Raw genomic sequence first — 24309 nt, 5'->3', positions numbered from 1 at the left:
TCCATGATGTAGTGCAGATTTCTCTCTGGACAAGTTGTGTGCCGTGTAGCAATGAGAACCTGTAAAAGCAGCTGCAGATACATCGAATACTTCAAGGTTTTGGTTCAGTAAGAAGCATCTACCCCCCAAAAAACATGTTTCAGACTCAGCAAAAAGCAGTATGTCAGTATTGTGAAAAACAAACTTGTGACAATTTAGAAAGAGAAGCAATACTGAAGCCACCTACACATTGTGAAGCTCAGTTCTTATTTTACACTGGTAACAACTTAATTTTTCAAAAATCATACTGGTGACTAGAACTCCAGAGGGTGGTTTCAGTAAAGAAACCATAAAGCCTTTAAAATAGCAAATTAAGCTCACCTAACCTTTAAGGTGGATCTTCTTAAACTAAAGCAGACTGGTTATGAAATTACAAGGAAAAACCACCCCCCTACACTGACTGGGGCCAGGAGTAGGGGAGGATTTTATTCAGAAAAGAAAAAAAAAAACAAACACACTATTTATTTAAAAATAAAAAATAAAAGAAATCCAAAACAAACAGACAAAAAAAAAATCCCAAAGAAGAATGTTTGTTTTATTTGGCCTATCTTGAATGCATACGATTTGATTTGTACATAAGTAATTAATACTACCATTTCAGTGACGATGATATTAGCTTTTTGTTACAGAAAAGTACTGCCCTTAAGGTAACACATGGAATTAACAGAGAGTAATTTGCTCATTATATGGGTCAGAAATTGGCCCTTAGACTAAAATCTGATCTGGCACCTCTGTCCTCCTGGTTTTATCTCAAGTCTGAAAAACTACAGCCCTTCTTTAAGCCATGTTCTTCCATTTTTGCAACACAGGATCATATTTTCTTCCTTTTCTTAAATTAAGCAAATGAAGTATAAACTTCAAAATAAAATATAAATCAAAAATATGGAAAGTGTTTTAAACTGAAGAATGCAGTGAAGTTCTCTTGTTTCAAAATCAGTATGGACAAAGATGTTTGCTTTCCTATTGCTTGTGATAAGAAAGTATGCATTTTTGATAAGAATGTATTTTTGTTATCAGCTTTGGATCATTTTTCAAGTTCAGTTAGAAAGCATAATGTTACTGTGCAGATGTAAACCCCCTTGAAAAATGCACAGGATAAACAAGATAACAGGGATGCCCTTCCGCTAACTTACTTCAAGATATTTTAACTAAAATTACACGACAAAGAAACACCTGATTAGCCACATTTAGGGGGAAAATAAAGGATTCCTGTTACATTCCATTGCTCCATGCTCTTTTCTTCCCATTTCACTGATATGTTGTCTGCCTCCCAGATAACCTGAAGGCATTAATATATAATATTTGCTTCACAAACACTGTGAGGCTCATTAATACAAAAACCCAACAAAACACAGTTCAGGTCAATGAAACAGATCAGAATAAAAGCAGTTTTGTGTGTTTTTTTTTTGTTTGTTTGTTTTTGTTTTTGTTTTTTCTCCATAAAACATACTCATAGAAAGAAACATGGGGAGATTCCAACACACCTTAAATAAAGCAACAACAACACAAACTATTTATTTCCTTGTTTAATGACAGTGCCATTGCTTATTAAAAACTAACAAGGAATAGTTGTAACAGTTAAACTGTGCTTGCTCAAACACCTGCATTCTCCCTGACCCTGGCAAGCCCCAGGTCCCTGCTAGGCACAGCTAATTAATTACTCACAACACATTTGACTCAAGTTCCTCTGTTTTCAGACAAATTCCTGCATATTTCTATATAAATTACAGCAAGCAAGCTATTTGTAACTTGAAAATCATCTGCTTCGTCCTCAGAGCTTCATCCTAACTACCAGTCTCAAAGTTACTTTTTCCTTTAATTTGTCTTTATTCCGGCTGTAAATTGGGTGTTTGGCTTCTCTGTGAACAGACTTTGCTCAAATCCTGCCACGTTGTCCCTAAGAGAGGCGTTTTGCCAGGCAGAGCACATCAGCTCCAAAGAGCGTCAGGCCCTGCTAGAAGCCCACCTCAGTTCACAAAGCTCAACAGAAAGGCACGCCAAGCCCGGCTGGGCATTTTGGCGTGACAGTCTACCAGGAAGCAGACTCTCTCTCCTCAGCTTTCAGGCCCTGTAACAAACACTGCACACCCTGCTAGTGTCACTCAGAGCTGAGGGATGGGCCCTGGCTCGGCCTAGCCCTGACTTTCCATCTGAGCTACAGGTACCTGTTAAATAGCCACAGCCCTTCCCAACAACACAGCATCTGAACATCTTCCAAGGTTTTGCAAGTTTATCTTTAGAAACGCCTCTGAGGCTAGGCAGAATTACCCCTGTCGTTGAAACCAGTTTCCGAGAGTTGAGATGATTTCTCCAGTCACAACCCCATCAGAAAACGCAGAAACTGAATCCCGTTCGTTGCTGCAGTCCCATGCCCATCCTTCTCTTTTTCAGGGTTTGGATTTGGCTTTTCAGAACCCTGGTCCAGTTTTAACATAAAATAACTTCACTCTTCTGCCAACTGCCTGAATTCTGCATATCCTGGCTGCTGAAAACCTCACAGATAAATTAATGCAGGGGGAACAGCCTCCCCCAAAACTGATCTCGCTGTGTCACAGCTGAGACAGCTGCCCTCTACTGCCTGTGCCTTTGAAAACACTGTAGCCTCTTACAAATTTCTCTCTGACACAAACTTGTCATTATGAAAAGCAAATTCACCTCTCAGATAGCCCGCAGGACTGATTTATAAGGCTCTACAGCCCCCCTGCATCCACACACACACACCCCCCTTTCCCCCTGATTTCACAGCACCACCAGCAGCCAGCTGCATTGGGCTGCAGACGAGCTGTGCAGTTCCAGCTATCGGCACATCTCCTGCAAAGGACACACTCTGAGCAGGGCTTGTGCTCCCTGACCCACATCTGGCCGGGTCACCACGTTTTTGTTTGGCGTTCCTTTGTCTACTGGGCCTTTTCAATGATGAGCCAAACTAATATTGAGAACTTTTGTGAGTTGTGAATAATGGTATTTAACTCAGTCTGGGGAGGAAAAAAAAAAATCTTAAATTTGCATACTTTAATTAACGAATAACAGTAATGACTTGTTAGTTCAGTGCTGAAAGGAGGATAATTGCACATTTGTCCGGACTCACAAGGAAACACGCTCCCCGAACAAAGTCGTTTCTTGTTTGTGCCTTTGCATGAATCCAGCTAGCCTTCCCCTGGACCTGCAGACCTCCCTGCTCCCCTCCGTCCCCTGCACCCCACTGACAAACAGACAGACAGAGACACACACGCGCACGCACACACACACACACAGTGCATGCTGGCATGACACGACCCCAAAGCTCTCCCAAGCAAGAACCACAACTTGTGCTTACCCTACAGTGGTGCAGGGGCAAGAAACACAGCATTTCACCCCAACAGGCAACTGCAGTAGTAGTTTCGACATTGAAGCCACATGCAAAACAAATCTTTTAGCGTATCTAATGCTTTCAGCATGCGATCATAAACAAATGCCCAGAGAAACATGCAAACTTCTATCACTTGCTTTTCTTTAACATATACCTCCTGCCTGTAACTACAGTCAGAGTAATGACAAATGATTTGCCATTATCTCCACAGCCCTGGCTACTCTAGGACATGCAAGATAAAGCACTCTAAGTCAATTTTGTATTTAAATACAAAGATCCGCAAGCCCTGTCTAAATATAGGTGTTTATTCCTTCACGTTGTTTACTGCATATGACATCTTAAGATACAGTGCATGACTAAGAACTCACAAGTCAATTTATATTCATAATTAGTATTGTTGTTGCCTTTCTCCCAGCATGAAAAAGGGCACCAAAGATGTTATCTGCAAAGTCAACATTACCAGAAATTACAGGCTTCACATCCTCTGGAAGTTCAGCTAAATAAAAGTGATGAGACTACAAGAATCCTTTCCTGTATTTTCTTTGAAATAGCTGCTTATTTCAAAGAAACCATTTATATTGTAGACACAATTAAGCAGAACTGTTTACAGCAATTTCTACATTTAGCATTAAGTTCAAATGCAGCAGTGCAATTTAGAAACATAAATGTTATACAGCTGCCTGACTGAGAAAGATTAAAATACATTCACTACAATGATTCCAACACGATCTTAAGCACACTCCCCATATCCTCTCTGAGTTGAATACTACACAAGTGAAGGTCAGCAGATTACTAGTTACTAACTTCTGAATACGAACATGTCACTTCTAAGACTAATACCCTCTGTGAACAAAGCCACATTAGAGACTTAACAATATTTGCAGGATTAGATCTCTTGAGATTATGAATTCAGTATGAACTGTCACGAACAATACATTGCCAAGTACTTTAACTGAACTTTGAGCAACAGAAATCCCATTTATTAGCAATCTTACAACAAGGAAAAAAAGCCATCAGCTAATGTGTCTCTGTCTGTCAAACCGCCCTCCCCACCATGCAACGCTTAGAGCAGAATAGCCTCTGTCAGAACCAAGCCCGCTAATGCCCGAGAACATTATTGCAAGGGAAAATCCTCTGCGACAGTATCTCACCACTGAGGAATGTCTCTGGCTCCCCGCACAGAGAACGAACAAGTCCTCTCTATTTTTCAAATCCTCACAGAACAACCCACGACCTACCTGTGCAGCGGGGAATAAATGCACGCTCTGCCTTCAGCTGTTCCCAAATTACCTCACTGGGCACTCAGGTAAAATGAGAAGCACTTACTAGTCCGTACAGCTCCTTCGCCAGAAATATTGCATGAGTCAGCTTTTATCTATCAAAACCCTAAACACAAAGGCTTTACAGAAACCTGATTCACAACTTTCTCACTGCCTTTTTCCCAGTGCACCGAGAGTCTTCAGCATCGCTAAGAGCCTTAAATGAAACATTACATCATTCGATTCAGGGACAGGACAATGGGCATCGCTGTGGGTAACTTTGAAACGCACACTTCACTGAGCAACACCCAGTAACTTCCATTTTTCCGGGCACAAAGCTGTAAAAATAGCGAATAGAGCCCATGGTTCCATGGCATTTCTTACGCTTTGACCCCTTGATTCGCCGACAATATTGATAAGCATGCAAAGCAAATAAATAACCTGCTGGCATTGTGAAATTCCTGTATTTATATTAGAAACTCCCATGAACCTGCAACGCTAATTAAAAGGGATCGTTCTGGACCCTATTCTGCCTTTACATAAACAGGAACAGGCTTTTACAGTGTGTTTGCAAAACTTCAGTGTTTTTTAAAGGGACAGAGGAGAGACTTTCAGAAGAAAATGTGAATGCTGAGCCACCAAATGCTTCGTGCTAAATCACAATGAAGCAAAATAAAAGAGAAAGGACTTTTGAAGGGAAGGGGACAATGAGAGGACAAATGGGAGGGAAAAGTTAAAAATAGAGAAAAGGAGAAAAATGGGTGTAGAAGGAAGAAAACAAGTGTGTGTAGGGATAAGAAAGGAACAGGGATGCAAGCAAGAAAGATGAGACAGACAGAAAGAAGGTTTATCAGAAAACCTTGCTTGGTTGCTTGGTGCCTGCACGTCCTGTGGTCCAAGTCACTCCCCAAATCACTGGGCTGGGTAACCAGGAAAAAAAAACAACAAAACAACAGCGTATGATGCCTGTCTGGACATTGATAGCACTAACTTACCTAGAAAAACAAAGAAACTATCGATCCAGAGATGAACTATTCCTGTGCATCTTAAAGCAGGGCTGGGTGCAGTTGTTGTGTGCGTGACAGGGGCGAGAGTTTGACAATTCAATTCAGCCCCAGTCCTACTCCTCGCACACCAGTGCTAACAGGTGGGAAAGCTGATGATGGCTCCTCTGCCCAGGAACTCTTCTGGCCCTTGGAGGGGGTGGTGGCATTTCCAGCTTGGAGCTGGGAGGCAAAGGAAGTCAGAAGAGTTCCCAGCTGCTGACACCACTTCCCAAGTGTGCTCTCCCAGCTGCATGCTCAACCCGAACCCACAAAGAGCTACTCTAATCTTTAAAACCACACTTCACATTCACTCCCTCACTCCTTACATGCAACATGGCCTCGACTTCACTTTGAGCTTTCCTGAAGAGTGTATTCATTGAACAACACCCTTGCAGCAGGAAGCTGGGGGTAGAAAAGGGAAGTGAAGATGGCCTTGAGGCCGTTCACAGAGCCGTGAAACACTTTGATCTCAACATCCGGGCTGCCAGGGTGAAGTCCCATTTACCCAGGCTTAAAGATCAGCTGTTTACAACCCACTGCCTCGCTGCCGCCAGGGATCTTTGAGACATGCTCTCTCTCAAATATATTCTCCTGTAGTTTTTGAGGGTTTTTCTAACATATGTATATTTACATTAAAAGATATACATGCACACTCCCAATTTTTGCAAGACATGAGTAATACTTCAGACAGGTCACCATGTATCTGCAAATCCTGGACACGTTCACTGGCATAGGAAGTCCAACACCAGCCCCAGTGTCCTCATCACACATGCACGCAGACCACAGCACCCTTGGTCAAATAACCCAAATGTGGCAAACACACCGAACATTTGCTGTACTTCAACATTCACGCACATTTTTGTCAGAAGCCAAAAATTCACTTCCCTGAACCTCTGCTTCCCTCACACGTGGTGCCCGCCTTGCCCATGGAACTTTTAGCACTTCTGAAGGAGGTTTCATATAACCCTTGGGCAGATCTGTACAGCATCAATGAGATGCAGGTCATTGCTTGGTCACTTCTGTGAGCTACTGCCCTGTTACACACAAGCAGTACCAGCAAAGCAAAAATGCTCTGTCATTTAGCAATGACAAACCTCCTGAATTCCAAAGGCTCGAATCAAGCTCAGCAATGGGCCAACCAAGAGGCAGCCAGCAATAGAGAGCTTCCCACGTTTGCCTCAGTGGGCTAGGTGCAAGGTCCTTACACTGTTCTGCTTTGTTCTTTCCTCTCTATGCATCCACATTTGGCCTTGGCTCCCATCCCCACATTATGCCAGCAAAAGTTTACCCCACACGTGAAGATTTCCCAAGGAATTCCCCCAATGCATCCCTTTAAAGATGTGTAGCACTGAGATCTGTCAGTGCAGAATACCAGCAACTCAAAGCATTTTGTTTTTAATGTGCATTGCCAATAAAAGAGTACATAGATGTGCCAGAAAAACAATGTTTTCGCCTCACTTCTCCTTATTTTCTGTCATTTCATATCTCTTGCATTTGGCTTCTGCTTATCTGCAGTATCTTCCAGGAGCTGGCATCCTGCTCATTTCTCTGCCCTGTCTCCTCCCTCTCGCTGCCCGCAGAGTGCCATAGACTGCATTATTAATGCATCAAGGATGAAGAGCTGAGAAAGGTGACCTGTTTTTGTTTTGGAATAAAGCCGTGATGTTTCTAAACTTAAACATTACATGGAGTTTAGAGAGGTTAGGAATGATGTTATTCTGTAATTGCCAGTTGGCTAAGGATTTACTGAAGAAATAAGTTATTCTCAGCAAAACTCAGGGAAAAAAAAAAAAAAAAGGAAAAAAAAAAACACCATAACTCAACCACAGGGTACATTCAGGCTTAAGGACAAACTAACATCTTCACTGAAAGTGCAATGTAATGTATTAATAACTCTCTGCAATGCAGTAGATATTTGGTCTGTATACAGTGCTGCAGAGACACCTAGAAAAAGGAACAGTCCACCACGTGCTGCTGAGGTACTGCAACACAAACAGGGCATATGGATCCAGTGCTCCATTTATAGGCCTTTTAAAAGGATTATTTTCCATCTCCTTGTGAACTTTGGAGGTCCACAAGGAGATGAAAAAAAAAGGCCCATTTATGTAAGTAAATCAGCAAGTAAGATTAAATGAAAACTCAGTGAAGACATGTTGATATGAGCGCATATGTAGGAATAAATACACAGTTCTTATCTCTACCATGGATGATAATGCAATCAAGGCTTTCTTCTCTGTCCGTACTGGTATTTATGGAAGACTAAACAGTAAGTGTTCAATGTGCTGCTGCCTGAATTTTAAAGCATTTTTACATTCAGATGTCCACACCACAACCAGAATGAAAATCCACATGTGCTCTTCTTTCTGCACAGCACCACACTGGATCAGGCCTTGCTGCTGCCACAATACTATGCCTCTATCATACACTACACCACTGTAAGAGTGTTTGGACATCAGGTCTGTTTTATACTTCTTCCTGGATCAGTCTACTGCTCCCAGCAAATGCCCCATCATGCCAAATGCTACTGCTAAGGGCAGTTTCCAACTTATCTAACCGAGCTGAAGTTCACCTTCAGAGCCTGCTGCAGCACAAGCACACTGGGGTTCTTGGCTAGTCATCCCTACACAGCACAACATGCTGGTTGCTTTACCAAGAACATTGTGAAGTTTTTAAGATGAAAAATGTTAAATACCTTGCAGTAAGCAAATAAACTTCACAGAGGGATGCACAGTTGCAGTAAAAGAAATGACAGCATCTAGGGATTATTTTAATAGTCACAGTCAAAAATTTAATTGTGTGACCACAGAAAAGGAATCTTGATACTACTAATCTCTTACAATTTAACACAAACTCATAACTACAATATCTAGCAAAAAACGACCAGTTCTTTAAAACTCATTTTAACAGATTGTTGTTGACTTCTGCCACTAATTTTTTGTTGACTTCTAAACATTTAGATTGAAAATGTCTTTAAAAAAGGCAAACAAATGAATAAAAAAACACATTTTGTAAAAGCCAGATCTTTGAAATAGCTCATCTCCTTAATTCTAAATAAAAGTGAATTTCAGAAACTTTAAAGACTTGGTATTTTCCTTTAAATCCAGCAAAAGGATTTCTTCGATTTGTTTTTGAATTGGAGACACTTACTGGAACCTCCTCTGCACCTCAGGAAGTTTAGCAACTGGAATTTTGAAACAGAACTGTAATAAAAACACTGGGCTCATGCTAACAGATGTTTGCATTTACAGTAAAATAAAACCTTTCCTTTGGGTTTCCTCTCTTCAACAAAACTAAAAGCTACAGAAAGAAGCATTCATGTTTATTTCTTGAGGAGAGAAATCCTTACACTCTGCCCATGCTGAAATTAAGAGACACTGACGGACAGTGTCCACCACAGGCTGGCTCTGCCCTTTCAATTAATCAGTCATTTTCTTTTGCCCACTCTATTAAAATGCAACAACAGGTCTTAATTTTAAGGTGGTATTATAACAGTAAGCAAATAGCTCTTTGAAAACCCTAATTCAATAGGAATGTCTTCAACTTGATAAATGACTGGAACGGATTTTTGCAACATACAGTAATGGTATTTTAAAATCTTGCAGCACTTTAAATGAAAATAAATAAATAAAAAGAACCCAAATAGGCGTTCAAGTTCAAAGCAGTAGTGTACCACAGTTCCTCCTACTCTGTTGCTTTCATAGCTAAGAATGGTTTTTCATGTCAATAAGGTCCAGAAGACTCAGACTGCCAAATGACAACAAACCAACTGGTCACAGCAGTAACTCGCGACCTCTCATTACTGCCATATACAAGAGACCTGTAACAGTGCAGTCACACCCAACAGTCATTTTTTGCTTGTTTGTTTTCTACCGATGATCCTTTTACATCCAGACCTGTTGTATACCTTGTTTTGGTCCTCCCCTACCATATTGTCATTCAACTATAAGGTATCTCTGTGAAAGCCACTCTAGCAGAGCCAGCTTTTGATGAAGTGGCTTAACAATACTTTCAGTGATGCTTTAAGGCAATATTGCAGCGTGCTGCTCCCTGCTACTCTTTAGCTGCTACTTCATGAAGAGAAGCCATTAACACCAAAATTCCTTTCTCAAACAAGCAATTCTTTCCCTAGGACTTCTGTGTGCAAGAAGCGAAGCAAGAATTGAGGTGATCTGAGATCCCTGCAGTGTCAGTGTCCCACTGCAGTGCAGCCACTGCACCCACGTACAGATGGTGCTAATGCCTGCAGCATTCACTGACGCATCGGCAGCCAAGATTAGCAGTGCCAACAGTCACACACTTCCGAAGCCACAGGGCAAGAAACAAACAGATTAGAGGCTTGGACTTGTCTAGTGTGAATATTTAGTGCATAATTCACAATGACCGACTCATTGAGTCATAAGACTTTCTCTGCACTTTCTTCTTAATAAAACAATGTAATGCTTAATTTGAACCAGAAAGGCAGTCAGTTTATTAAAAGCTACATGTATTACAGAGCAGCCCACATGCCTTCTTCACTAATTCCTACAGAAAAATAAGGACTAGACTTAAAAGTTTGAATTCTCTAACATTCAGAGCTATTTCAATTGATCTTCATTGATCACTGTACAGGAAAAGTCAGTGAAACGGGGTGTTCAAATTTGTACTGACCATTTGATTTATTATGCCTTTTTTTTTTTTTTTTTTTTTTTTTCCTACTCAGAGGAACAAAACCTGACAAACAGGAAAGAGGCATAAAATCTCATTTGTAAAAGGGTACCACTACATGTCTTATAGCAAGATAAGATAAATTGAAAACATTCATGAGAAGACATGAGATAACTGCCTGCCACTACCCTTCTGCTTGCCTTACTTTTACACTTATAGTCAATGCCACATTGCCTCTCTCTTACAGTCTCAAACACACTTTTAACCTGGCCAGTTTTCAGACTGCAGGTAACTCCAATCAACATCTAACACCGTCTGTGTGGCCCAAACAGCCAGCAGTGGTCAGTACACAGTTCAGATTTGCCTTTTCAGTTCTCAGGTCAGATAGAGAGAAGGGAGAAACTTAGACTCCTACTCAAACCTTCTTAATGCAGCAAATCAGAGTTGTTTTTCTCAGGTTTCTCCTTCACACTGTATCTTTCTTCCAGACAGGGACATTTAATCCCACTGTCTTTCTTGTTGTTTGGGTTTTCCACTTGCTCATTTTCTGTGAGAAACAAGTAGCAAATCCCTCTGTTTAAATATTCAGTTGGGCTCCAAATCAAAATCTCAAAACCAAAACTCACAGCTCAGGCTTTGAGAAACTTTGCCAGAAAGGTAAATACCATGACCCAGAAACACTGAAGGCAGGAGGCAGAGCATTTGAGCACATATTACAGCATTGTTGTAACTGCGGAGTTTTCTGAACAAGCCATGCAAGAAAACAATTCGTTTTGTTGCTCTTCCTTTTATACCATCACGGGTTTCTCAACTCCATAGCCCTTACACATGGGAACTTACCAGGTAATTCAGTGCCCAGCCTCATCTTTAGGAGCCATTCTGACTCATAGCCCCTGTTTATTTTTTTTTAAAAAACCTCACCCAATAAAACATTCATTTTCCTCCAAGACAAAAACGTCACCATCAAGCTGTAAATCTTCGATGAGCTATCTTCTGTCACATTCAGCACGAAAGGGCTGGTAGGGCAGCCGGGGAGGGTGAAGAGGCTGAGCTCCACACTTCTCCCAGCGGAGCAGGATGCAAGCGGGTCTCCCCGCTCCTGCCTGGATTTCCATGGTCAAACAAAGCTGCACATTCACTACTGAGTGCTGGGGCTCACCATAAGGCTGAAAGGCCACTGCACAGCTATTATTCCACCACGTTCAGCCTGTTACCACAGCTATTAGCTGGCATTCTCACTTTTCAAATCCCCATCTCTTTGGAAACCCTGACTACCATTATTTTACTACAAAGAGGCACAGGTTGAAAGAGCAGTAGCTGGGCCTTCTCCTACTCTCCCCCTTTTGCATGACCTATAATGTATTCCTCCCAGAGGAAGGGTTTCAGTAAGGAGCATCTCACTTTTACAGGTATTCAGAAATTATGGAGCTATTAAAATGCATTATTAACAAAGATTTTGGCAAAAGATTTCTGAAGTTTGTATAACTTCAATCAGTAACAGATGATCAAAAATAACTCTTTAGTAAGACACTTGTACTGAATCAGGGCTTGCAAATAATTTCTTCATTAACTTTATTTAGTGAAAAGGGATGGTGGCTCTCCTCCACATCATTTTTCTTCTTTTACATCAGTTTCTATATACAGCCACAGATGATATCAGTTATACTTGTTTCTGCATCCAAAAACATTTATCTCACTATCCATTATGCCGCAGAAATGGTTACATTCTTCCCCAGGACAATTTGAATGAGGAGAGTAAACCAGACCCCTTTTGCAACTGATCAGCATCACTTAACAAAGCACCAAAAGATATTAAAAAATCCACTCCAATTTTTTCAATGAATACATGTTCTTTATAATCTAAACTAAAGGACTTGAAACATTTTAAACTTCTAAACTATGCACAAATCCTGCCAATTACAAGTTAATTGCAAAATAGTCCAAAGCTTAGAAAAACAATCTGGGGGAAACATTCCCCTCCAATGAAATTAGAGCAAAATTCTTTGAAAACAATGTCAAAGGCTGAAGGCCTGAGCACCAAACAATGAATCAAACTGACTGCGGTCATACTGCTGCCTTTCACAGGGCAGTAGTTGTAGCTGACTGCAGCTCAGAAAAAAGGAACGCAAAAAACTGGAAGAACTCCATGGCTACCCTGTGTCATTCACATGTACGCTGATGGATGGAGGAGAAGTTCCCAAGATGGTCTCCACTGTTAGGAGATCTCAATGACAGAGTTAGAGAGACAGTGGAGTCACAGCTGCTAAAAGCACCTCTTTACAAGCACAGCCCACTACCACTGGAAGTACCAAGAAGGGGTTTCAACATCGATGTCCCCCTGTGCCCTTCAACGAACAACAACATAAATCCATTTTAAGGAACTGAAGATAGACATTGACACAAACCGCGTTCCTGAAGTATGACATCTTGCTCACCAGAAGGGTGTGCAAACACTAAGCCAGTTTAGCCACATTAAATGTATGCTTATTTCGCTATATATGTTTTATTTATAATTTATTCATGCCTAGGGAAGAAAGGGTCTTGTGTTAGGAAAATGCTTAGGAGAAACTTTTGAAGCTTGGGATTTGTACAATTTGTTGTTAATATTTTTGCATCTGCCAATAACTCTGTCTTGGAAGAATACCACACAGACAGGAATGTGTGAGGATGGAAGCACCTTGACGTCCTGGGCACTCCACATACTCTTAACCTGTCACCATTGTCAATTTATAGGATATTGAGTTGTGGTTTTCTGTTTTATTGATTTTATTATTTTATTGATTGCATGCTAGCATAGCATATCTAGGGATGTGAGCAAAACAATTATCATTAGGATTTACCAGAGCTCTTACAGCAGGAACCATGGGATTTTGTTTGTTATCAGCTTCTCTGTACCCTGAAAAGGATATTTTGAACTTCAAGTCCCACCATGTCAGCACTTCGTCTCTAACATCCAGAGGTGGCAAGAAGCATATTTAAGATAAAGGACTTGATAATCAACATTAGCAAACAGGAAAACAATTATGGAGTATGCACTGAGTGTGTTACACTGGGGCCCACCATTTTCCCCCAGTATTGACATTCCTTTCTCTTACGTTTACTTTTCTCTTTTCAGACTAACACAGCTTAAGAACATATCACTGATACTGGTAGTTAAGCTTTGAGACTAATATTACTCTATACATAGCGATGTAGCTAGGAATCCTTCCTTATCGATCCCATTGACCCCTCCATTTATCCCGTGTTACAGAGATGACAGGACATTGGAAGTGATAGCTTCCAATACTGTTAGTTTAAATGAAGGTAATTCATTAGGCACCTCCACATCCTCATCTGAACTAGATTCATTTTTAGAAAATCTTCAGATGTGTCAAAGTGGAACTGAAGGGATATACATGCTGCATATCAGGGTTTTCAGATTTCCAAAGTGTGCAGCCATTTTCCCATGTGAGTTTTAAGGAAATATTTATTGCATTTATTAAGAAACTGGAAAAGCCATCCCACAAATACTAAAAAAAAATTTTACATCCCTTTACTAACTAGGTATCAGTAGCCCAAGTTTTAAGTTTACTTACTTAAGAAACAAGCTGTTCTTTGTCACTGGGATTTAAAGCATCAATCATGTGCTAGGCCACCTAAAAAGTTCAGTTGATATTCCATTACTGTTTATACCTAAAAGTTTAAAATTAAATAAACCATTTCTGAGAAAGGAGTTATATTCTAACCTGCCATAAAAAATAAATGAATTTGGCACATTTTCTCCACACATGTAAGTCATGAGCTCTTAATATGAGAGATTTACTCTTTTCCATCCTCAGAACATGAGTTGATGCAGGAGTGTAAAGCCTTACTTCAGCTAATACTCTGGAGTCCACCTTGTGAATTCGGTTAGACAAAAAGTTATAAAAAATGAACAATAACCCACAGTGAACAAAAATGTTATCATCCGCACTTCTCCAGGCTATCTGATACCATTACTTAGTTATGTGTATTCTTGACTGGAAAGCTGATGCTGATTGCATGGAAGCTATTTCATAGGATTTTAAGAAATATGAGTAAAGCAGCACAGCGAAGGCAGAGGTTACGCGTAATAAAGTCTTAGCATTGCAGTTACCCTGGTAACTTTGACTGTCCTCTTGCCTAAGCTTCTACATCTCATCAAGGCATTTAGGGCCAAATATAAAACAGTCCTTTGCTGAGGGTTTCCACATTTCATGTCCCTTGTCAATGCTAAGTACTCAAGACTTCAAGCAAGGGGAAGCTGAAGGAGAACGGTAGCTTTAGAGAACAGGTCCTTGAGCCAGACATTTAGCTTCTGAAAACCGTAACTCATTGATTTTAACAGACTACAAAAAAAAAATTAAAAAATAGTTACTCCATACAGAACGCAATGCACACCCTAATTTCCATCTGCCATAGCTCTTCACAGTTGTTTTTTTAGGAACACCACTATATGTACCTTCATTAGGCAGAACCCTGAAGAGGCTGTGAACCATTTTGATATCACAAAAGTCTGTCTAGACGTAGAAATGAATTCAGATACAAGGCAGTGCTCAACTTTCTCCATCACAGCAGCCCAAAAGTAACACTGTAGTTTCTGCCAGTGCCCTAGAGCTAGCACAAGACTGGCTCTCCTCCAGCACAGCCAGCTAGTAACTAGTGAGCCCAGAGTCAGGAACAGGATTAATGTCCATTTGGGTACTTCTGCTGCAGCAGACAGATTCTTATCTTCTCTGAAACTTAGCTTGAAAGCTATCTTGCACACATTTAGATGATATCTAACCAGTGCCGTGTTTTATGGCATTGCAACACACTCATAATTTTTATGACAGGAGAGAGAAAAAAAAAAAATCTTTCAATTTCACACATGTATTTACCTGATAGGCAAGAAATATCTACACCACATTCTGCTGCATAATACATGTTTATTTTGTCTAGATAGGAGGAGGATGAAAACTTGACCTGTTGTCACACCACATTATTACAAACCTCCACTTTTACGGGGAAGATACTGAAAAGGGCAAGTAGCATATAACATTATGCTTCCCAAGTGCAATAAAAGCAGGATTGGCGTTAAGCTGCTGAAGCCTAAAGGCTTGATGGATATAATACCATTAGATGGAAGATGGATAAACTACTTCTTTCTTCAGCACCTACATGCACCAGTGATTTAGAACTCCCTTGAGCTCAGGGTTGAAGACAGTATGCCATCAGCACATAGATCTTTTAAACTGATTCCTCTGTGAATACTTTAAACTTTTGAATTTGCCTGCTTATTACAGTGGCATTTTGGCATCTTCACATGGAAATCAGTTGTCTTGACTTCTGAGACCTGCCTTGCTTGCTGCCATGAACAGAAGGAAGGATAGTCTTGACTTGGTTGAGCCTGCCTTTATAGTAAAGTATCACTGATTTCAAGTGAATGTTTACAGGTGTGTGTCTAGCATACATGAATAAGACTTTTAAAATTCACCTTTTACTACTGCAAATCAAAATTCAACAGGCAGTCATGTGAGAGAAGAGAAGGACCTTTACTTTGGGGTTTTCACATGTGTGTAAGAGCCTATTCTGTAAGGATGCTACCCTCCCATTGCATTACGCTCAGTTTACACTCTGTTCATAACAGAAGATGTTTCCTTCTGCAGTGGTTATTCCGTATTTTAACTTGCCATCAAAAACAAGCAGGGTTGTAAAAACAGACGTGTCAAAAGGTTAAGAAATGAACAAATGGATTTTCTCCAGCTGTACATTACACATACAGCTGTACAGCTGTTACTGTAGTTGACAATCTCATCTCTCCAGATCACAGAGAGGCATTACTGAACCAATTATCTGGTGTTTAACCAATTATCTGGTGTTTCCATTTAAAATGGAAATAAAGGAAGGGATGAAATTAATCTAGCAAAAAGTAGAGCAGCTGCATGAAAGAATACTTTTCAATCTTTGAAAACTGGATGATGTCTAAGTAGGATGAAAAAATCTTAATGGGTATATAGTTTAGCATATAAATTTTAAACACAAAACAAAATGTTTTATATTAAATACTCAATTTAGGTAAACATTATTAAAAGAGTATTAGAAATAAATCATTTAATGGAACAAAGGTTGTTCAGCAAGGACCACAGACATTTTTAAGCCTTGTATTTATTATGCAGGTTGTATCAAATCTGTAATACTCCTAAATATTTGATGCTTTGCTTTTAACATTTGCCTTGTGTGAAGGATGTGTAGTGGGTTTACGTGGCAAGGTTTTGGTAGCAGGGAGCCATAGGGGTGGTTTCTGTGAGAAAGATCTAGAAGCTGCCCCATGTTTGGGAAGGGCCCCATTGTTTTCCAGATCTGAGCCAATAAGCGATGTTGTTTTGCACCTCTGTGAGAGCATATTTAAGACAGGGAAAAAAACGCTGCGCCAGACAGCAGCCGGGAGTGAGAAACAGCCTTGCAGGCGCCAAGGTCAGTGTAGAGGGAGGGGGAGAGGTGCTCCAGGCGCCAGAGCAGAAGTCCCCTGCGGCCTGTGGTGAGGACCATGGTGAAGCAGGATGTCCCCCTGCAGCCCATGGAGTACCACGGTGGAGCAGGGTTCCACGCTGCAGCCCGTGGAGGAGACCACGGTGGAGCAGGTGGCCCTGCACTGACAGAGGCTGCCGCCTGTGGAAGACCCCTGCCGGAGCAGATTCCGGGCCGGACCTGTAGCCCGTGGAGAGGAGCCCACGCAGGAGCAGGTGACCTGGCAGGAGCTGCTGCCCATGGGGGAGCCAGGTTGGAACAGTTTTCTCCTGAGGGATGGACCCCGTGGTACGGACCCATATCTGGAGCAGTTCTGGAAGAGCTGCTGCCTGTGGGAAGCCCACGTTGGATCAGTTCATCAAAGACTGCATCCCGTGGGTGGGACCCCACAGCACAGGGGTCACGAGTGACCGAGAAGGAGCGGCAGAGAAGAAGTGCTGTAGACTGACCATAACCCCCATTCCCCCGTTCCCCTGCGCCGCTCGGGGGGAGGAGGTGGAAGAGGGTGGATGGGGGGAGAAGGTGCTTTTGGTTTCTTTCCTTTGTTTCTCACTTCTCTAGCTTGTTAGTAATGAGCAATAAATCTTACTATCTTCTTATGCTGAGTCTGTTTTGCCCGTTACAATAATTATTGTGTGATTTTCTCATCCTTATCTCAACCCTTGAGCCCCTTTTCACATATTTTCTCCCCATTCCTCTTTGAGGAGGGGGAGTGAGAGAGCGGCTGTGGTGGAGCTCGGCTGCCCACTTGAGCGGAACCACGACAGGATGCAATATAATCTGTATTCCCCTTCTCCCCATCCCTCCACATGCACCCTTTAAACCCAAGTAAGACTAACAAGGTAAGCTACCTTTCCTGTCAGAGTGGGGAAAAAGCATTTGCTAAGACCCCTCTTTTTCTTCTTACCTCCCCATCCTCCAGTAAGAGAAATCAAAGGTCAGAAAGCATTCAGTGCAGTAGAAAGCACCAGGGTTTAAAAATAAATGAATTAGAAAAGCTATGAAAGATTATAACTGGACATGTACTATCTAGACCATTCTTCAACCCAGACACACTTGTAGAAATACACTAGGTACCCTGACATTGCTAGCAAACATGATTCAAGTATATTTATAAACATTATGAAAACAATCACACACAGGTAGCATCCCTCCCCAAATATTTACTTGTCATTCAGGAGATTAACCCATGAAGAAAATGATCATATAATGCATTTACCATCTGCTTTTTTTTTCTGCCCCTACTTTAAAAGGCACAAGTAGTATGTTTTTAAAAGGTTTTTAAATAATCTAAGTATTTTCCTACTCTTTTACATAGGCCACAACAAAATATTTATCTGTTTTACATGCTAGTCAGAACCTTTGCAAGAGGATTAAATGCTAATATATCATAGACAGTGAGAAAAATATATTTAGGTTCTTAATTTTCAAGTCAGTTTGGTCTCTATACTGCCTCACAGCTACTGTAAATCCACTTTAAGCCCACCCATGGGTTTGCCTCTCTCCCTCTCACCCTGAACACGTAACCCCAACCCCTCATTTCCCAACTGCACCCATCCTCCTGGGGCCACACAGCTCAGTGCTCACCTGCAGCAGACTTCTGCTCAAGCTGTAACTGCACGAACACCCTCACCAAAAGAAGGGATGAGGCAAGAGCACATGGCCCAGAGGCTCCCAGAGGAACAGGACTGTCCCCTCTGTCACTACACCAAAGTGTTTGGAAGTGCTTGGGAGAATTAAGATAGCTGCACTCTGGAGCTACACAAGCTGTCCCAGGTTCAACAAGCCTGATCCCTTACCTATCAGGGCACCTCTGGGGGATGTTGTGGGTTATTAAAAGCCATGAAAAAAAAAAAAGAATTTGATGGAAGAGAGACCTACCTCACACTTCCACCCCCTCTACTCCTGACCACATCCTCTAGTACACTTAAGTGTATACTTGGCTCCAGGCACACAGTCACAGTGATTTAGGCAGAACTGTGAGACCTAATAACACGTATGCACAGATGCACGCACACACAACACATTAATTTCTGGCTAGGCATCACTTCCCACTAGCTGATTCAAACAAAACTGACTTGCAGTAAACCTCTGACTTCAGAGGTAAAGTTTGGAAATATTTATCTCCTGTTAGAGCTGGTTCCTCTGAGCAGTATTAAATGCATCTTCTTCCTTTCTTCCCACTTTCTCCCACAACAAGAAGTGCAACCTCGCTGCAATTCATCTTCTGTAGAGTGCTTATATGGACACCAGCACATACAAGTAACTTATTTTGAATCACAGGAGGATAAAAGCATTACAATTCTATTTCCCTGAAAACCTGCAAGTTAAAGGGGAAAGGCTCCTGAGCTTTTAGAAAAATTAATAACCTTTTCCGCCTTATAGATGGCAATTTCTAGAGAAAGCAAATCTAAAAGAAATTAGAATGGTACTTGAGAACATGATCTGCCAGATCTTTGACTAAAGAAGACTACTTATGCTCTCACATGCCCCTGTGCAAAACACTTACACAAATTAATCACTAGCAATGCAACAACATTAAAATGAGAAGGTATTACACTGAAACAAAATTGAGCATACTTTGCACTTCTAAGGCTTCTGTAAAAATTCAGCATAAAGCACATCTGAAACAACCACAGTGTGCAGTTTGTCTCTATCTTCCTCTTTTTCTTTCAAGATTTCAAGAGAAATGGCAAATGAAATGCCCAGCAGTAATATAGTTAACGTTGTAACATTGCTTTAATTCTTGTACAGCTCTGCCAACCCATACAATATGCAATTATGATAATGACCAAAACAACCCCATAGCAGTTCATACTTGCCACTTAGGTAGTGAATTAAAGGATTTTGTAACATCACTGAGAAGTACACACACTCAGACAAACAAGCTGCAATGGCCAAAGAGACCGATCGTGGCAGCTGTGCTGCACTCAATGACCAATTTAGGAAAAACCCTCCACAGAGGACTTTTGGCATAAAAATACAGGACATTGCTATTAGTTGTTTTTCTTGCTATTTAGTTCTTGGAAATTAAAATTACCTTAGAAATTAAATGATGTACCACAGTATGCTTCCTATCTTAAATTACTCAACAGTCATTAAGTGCTTTCTGTATTGCACTTACGTAGTTGGCCAATAACAAAGATAACAACCCAAAAAAAGCCACATAGTTTTTTACAAAACTGTATTACCAGATTTTTTTTTTTTTGTTTGTTTGTTTGTTTTAATAAATGATGCTTTGTTTTTAGGGTCTACTACAAACAGTTCCTTCCTTTCAGAGGATGCAAGCAAAAGCAAGAAGGATGGAAAAGGTAAAAGAGAAGGAAACACTTACCCAAAACCTCATCCTACAGCACATGCAGATTCATTTTCACTGAAGGCACAACTCCATATACACTGTGTATCACACTTAGCCCAACAAATAAATACAATTTCCAGCAGTTAATTAGTTACCACTGTTTTCAAACATTCTAGGAGTGCTGCTATCCAGAAACATGTCTGCAGAGCAAGCCCCCCCGGGATTACTTCTGCACTTGTGAAGCAGTGGAACTGGTAACTCTCTTGGAGACATTCAGCACAACATTAGCAAGTGGCTAAGAGCCACCCTCTAATTCCAATTTTAAAACCGCAGTTTTGATACCACAGCTGGACACCTGCCATCACTGCAGGCCTCAAAGAGGAATAAGGTTTTAACTTTCGGGAAAATTCTTTTTCCATGTCTGCTGCTCTGCAGCCTCCTGAGGCAACTCAGGGTGCCAAGGATTTATTCCACGGCCAGTTCTGCACTCCAGTTCCAGAAAGCCGTAGACATACCAAGCAGTATCTTTTGGTTATTTAAATTTGGGAATCCTCCAGAATTTCTTTCCATAAGCTGTCCGGGAAATGCTGCTTGGCAAATTATTTGCACTATGGCTAAGACTTAAGCTCCCTTTACAGACTGCACGACAGACTGATAGAAAAGATTTTCTTAAAATAGTAGCATGCCCCCCTTGCCCATGCACACACAGCATCGCTAACCTGCATTGAAATAATCTTGTCAAGTGCCACAGGATGAAAAGTAGTGTGATTAGTTTTTTTTCCAGCAAAAGATCAAATGTTTTAGTTGGATACTAAGCAAACTATGAAAATTTAAGAACAGCAACAAGAAAGAGAAAACAACTCTTCTTCAATGCACACACGTATTTACATATTCGACACCTCTCTTCTAAAGATACAGTAAAGTCACTGAAGTTACCAAGTAGCACCAAAGCCACAGAAACCACATACACGCGCATCTCTCTAGTAAAAACAGAGTAAAATATACCAGCCTAACTTCTTTCCCCAAAGCATGCATGAATGCTACATTTTCACTTTTTCCAACACAGTTATAGGGTGTTGTTTTCTGGTTTGCTTATTATTTTAAAAGAACTATTTTTCCAAAACCAAAGCTGAAAGTCTGCAAGTCCTTAGAAAGAGAAGAAACAAGAGCAAAAGAAAGAAAACATTACTAATGTGCAACTACACAAGCAAGAAAGTCTTAGAAGAACAGACTCTATGTTGAACAAAAGCATCCTTTTGAATAGAAGCCACACTTAAATAATAAACCTCGGTCTGCAGCAAAGAATTAACTCTGTAACTAATGTGACATATAAACTAATGAAGGAAATCAAGGGAGACTTAAAATAAGGTGAGCAGAAATCCTGAAGGTAGATAAAATTCACTGCTAGCAAAGGCAAACTCATGCTTTTTGCAACGTATTAGTTTCACAGACAAATAATGCTATTTGATAAGCCAATGGTAAAGATAGAGACCCATGTGTTGTAAGGAGCCAGCCACTGACATCTGCTGTATGCACAATAATAATCAACACTGATTTTCCATTAAATAGAATTAAAACTACAAAATGTACAAGAGTTTAGGTCCTAGAAGCACAAATTAGATATTCAATGGGCATAGCACATCAGGTGATGTATTTAACACATCCTTTAAAACACTTCATACTGGCTGCTAGCACTGATCATGTTCACTATGGCTTATATTATTGGTAGTACAATACATACCTGTATAAAGTATTCATTAAGAGTCAAAATGTTACCTGAAATTGTCCTAGCATTAAAAGATAAATTGGAGCTGCATTGGAGGGCACTATGTATGAATGACAGCCACATTTTATTGCTCTATAAATGTTTGTCAAACAGTTGTCATGTCATTCCATGAATGCCAAACAGTAAATTTAAAAGAAGACTCTAGAAAAGACAGTGAACTAACTTCAGCAGTTCTGAACATCACCAACTATGCACTTCCTTGCACTTCTTAAAATACACCACACAAACCTAAATAAAACACTAGTGGGTAGGGTTGAGAGGCAGCATCTTATTTAAGTTCAAAGGAAATTACACATCCCTGTTTTCATGCATTATGACCAAAGTTTGCAATAAGAAAATTGTAAGTGGCAAAAGACTAATTAACACAGGTTTTCCACTAACTCTTGTTAAACTTCAAAGCTGTGTGAATTAAAGATGAAATAAATTTACTCCCAAGAAGTGGTATTAAAGTATGAAGGGAGCCAGGGTCCCTAGAGAGATAACGGTAATTACATCTTCAGATATGCTTTAAAAAGCTCAGTTTTAAAAAGAAATAATTGACCAAACCTGAAATTTAATTAGTGCTGGCAGGTCTGCACCAGTGGGAACAGTTCCACAACTTCAAATTATCAAAATCAAATTATCAAACAAATAATTTAAGGTTTAAGGGTTGGATAATGGGGAAAGGAGGTGTGATGGCAAAGGGGAAGGAACAAATGAGGCAGCTTGTTTCTTGCTACCATCACAGAAACTTATTTTATTTTAACTTCTCAGTTCTACATCTGATTTTGATTAAAAAAAACAAAGGAAAATGAACTTGACCTAGTGCTAAAATTCATAGTCACTGTACAGACACACAGAAAACTAATTTAATCATTTTTCAGCTCTCTCCCTCAGGCAGCACTAAGCACAGGGCCATATCTTCTTGAGCCCAATTTCACAAATAAATATGTAGTTTGTGTTCTCAGTTCCTTCCTGGGAGACCAGGAGCACATTTGTTCGTTTTGTGATCTGCACCCAATTATTTGGGGATTTGATATCACACTTGTCCAAAAAGGAGTTATTTGAGGTATGTCAGGACCCTTTCTAATATGCCTGAAAATTTTGGAGGAGAGAGGCTTTGAATTTCAGCTGTGTGTATCAAAAAAGAAACTACCTCTGTCAGGTAACCATTAGGCCCGACCCAGATCTGAGTTTCACCTATTTTTAACAACCTTTGATTTGGCCACTGTGTTCAAATATCGATAACAGCCCCCAATTCAAACAGCAATGGCCGCTTTTATCTTTATCACAGATGCTTAGCTTTGTTCCTGAAAGCAAAGAATGAAGGTCAGAGCAATTGCACCCTTCTTCTTCAGCACAGTTCCTCACAAATATCAAACATATCCTACACGCATCTACTTAGAAGTTGCATGTCCATTAACTCATTACTTCACTAACAATACTGGTATTTATTTTTTAAGTTAAAATCCTTCCTTTACAACTACACAGCACAGACACTATACTTGCCTAGACCACAGTTATATCCCAGATTTGTTGTGGATAGTATTATCCACGGTGGTTTTTTGTTTGTTTGTTTTGTTTTAAGTAGATAGTTTTACAGAGTAATGTTGCAGCAAAAAGTAAAATTGCAATTTGGAATTCCCCCAAACAAATTGAAAGACCAGAAACCAGTGTATTAAAGGTAGCACTGATATCCATACCGAGGACAAGACCGTTCTAGTCATGCGACAGCCCCAGTGGGCAGCTACAACACACAGGTGCAAATGGAGAAGCAGGATGGCCACCATTTCATCAGGCTAATGTACAGAGAAGCTTGCTGATTTTGTAGAGAAACAGGCAAATACTTAGCTTTAAGCATTTATTAAAAAAAAAAAATAATAATAATCACTTTTCTTCTAGTTAATCATGCATTTATGCATTTTTCATGGATCATGTTAATCACACACTGTTTATACTATACAAGTTAAAGGAGTGGAAATGAACAGAAACTGCTGTAGATATATCCTTATAAACTACATCTTTGAAATTTTAGGTTAAGAACTAATTCTGACTACTGATAATGCTATATAATAAAACATATTCCCTGACTTCCTCACAGCTTTTCTCTGCCAAAACTAATTAAGAGTACTGTACCTTCTGGGAGGGATGAGGAAGGGAGGGAATGCTTGATGAGGTTATGACCGTTTTTCTGATAAAAAACAAAGACCTCTGACTCCATTCCACAAGAGACTGGATACCAAGAATTACTATGTTTCTGATTTTCCCCTGGAGTTTGTTCATTCTTTTTTTTTTTCAAGTCTTCCAGCAGGATCAGCATTAAATTCAGAACTATTACATTCAAAAATAAAAAATAAAAAACAGTTGGCCTCTTAAGGTCAGAGCAAGTCTTTTGGTGAAGT

The 24309-nt window shown here is 40.3% G+C and overlaps 1 protein-coding gene across 2 annotated transcripts in view; it reads right to left on the bottom strand.

Moving 5' to 3' along the window:
• The window catches only part of PLEKHG1 (pleckstrin homology and RhoGEF domain containing G1), a 135574-nt gene that overhangs the window by 53185 nt on the left and 58080 nt on the right, over window positions 1-24309 (bottom strand). The window contains exon 1 of one of the 2 annotated variants that reach the window (XM_032183731.1): window positions 4627-4680. The exons of the other annotated variant lie outside the window; for it this stretch is intronic. The gene's annotated coding sequence lies outside the window, so the exon portion shown is untranslated. Of the gene's footprint in view, window positions 1-4626; window positions 4681-24309 lie in introns of those variants that run through there. 2 annotated transcript variants of the gene reach the window in all.

Source organism: Aythya fuligula, chromosome 3 (assembly GCF_009819795.1).
Source record: "Aythya fuligula isolate bAytFul2 chromosome 3, bAytFul2.pri, whole genome shotgun sequence".
In the NCBI taxonomy this organism is placed as follows: domain Eukaryota; kingdom Metazoa; phylum Chordata; class Aves; order Anseriformes; family Anatidae; genus Aythya; species Aythya fuligula.
Note: the sequence above shows the minus strand (reverse complement) of the source record. Positions and strands in the feature narration are given on the sequence as shown.